Source organism: Austrofundulus limnaeus, unplaced genomic scaffold (assembly GCF_001266775.1).
Source record: "Austrofundulus limnaeus strain Quisiro unplaced genomic scaffold, Austrofundulus_limnaeus-1.0 Scaffold211, whole genome shotgun sequence".
NCBI lineage: Eukaryota > Metazoa > Chordata > Actinopteri > Cyprinodontiformes > Rivulidae > Austrofundulus > Austrofundulus limnaeus.
In genome coordinates this window covers 216,401-217,144 of record NW_013952613.1, presented here as the reverse complement: position 1 = coordinate 217,144, position 744 = coordinate 216,401, and positions in this window count along the sequence as shown.

The following is a 744-nucleotide window of genomic DNA, read 5'->3' as shown; positions in this document are numbered from 1 at the left end:
GTCTTCGTCAGTCCACATGGACCTGTTGTTACTTCCAGCCATTTGCATTATGGGAATATCCAGGAAGATGCAGACAGTGGAAACAGCTGATCTAATCATCTAAATGATCTAAATATCTGGGTACTGTAATTGACAACAAACTGTCTTTTGACAAACATGTGGACACTGTATGCAAGAAAGCCCATCAACGTATGTACTTTTATTMGAAATTAAGGAATTTCAACATGGACAGTAGTTTTATGAGAATGTTTTATTGATGTTTTATTGAATCTGTTCTTACTTTTTCTTTTATTTGCTGGTATGGGCTTTTGACACAGAAAAACAAAAAACGCATACACCATATTGTCACTCTTTGCAGTAAAATCGCTAATGTCCCATTAAATGACATCACTGCTCTCCACAGAAACAGATCCTTGAAGAAAGCTCTTAGCTGAGCCTAACCACCCCCTCTTCGAAGAGTTTTCTCTTTTACCACCAGGACGCAGATTTGCTGTAAAAAGATGTCCAACCAACAGATTTAAGAATTCCTTTGTACCTGCTTTTGTCATTTTAAATACTTCTTGTTGATTGTTGTGTGTTTGTAGTCTTTACACCAATACCACGATGGTTTTTTATATTTGTGGTTCATGATTGTTTTTGTTCCTGCTGGCTGTGACACAAATTGCCCCATGGGGATATTAAAGATTACTTGACTTGACTTGACTTGACTTGATCAATCGTGAGGTAAATGTACACTGTATCAGA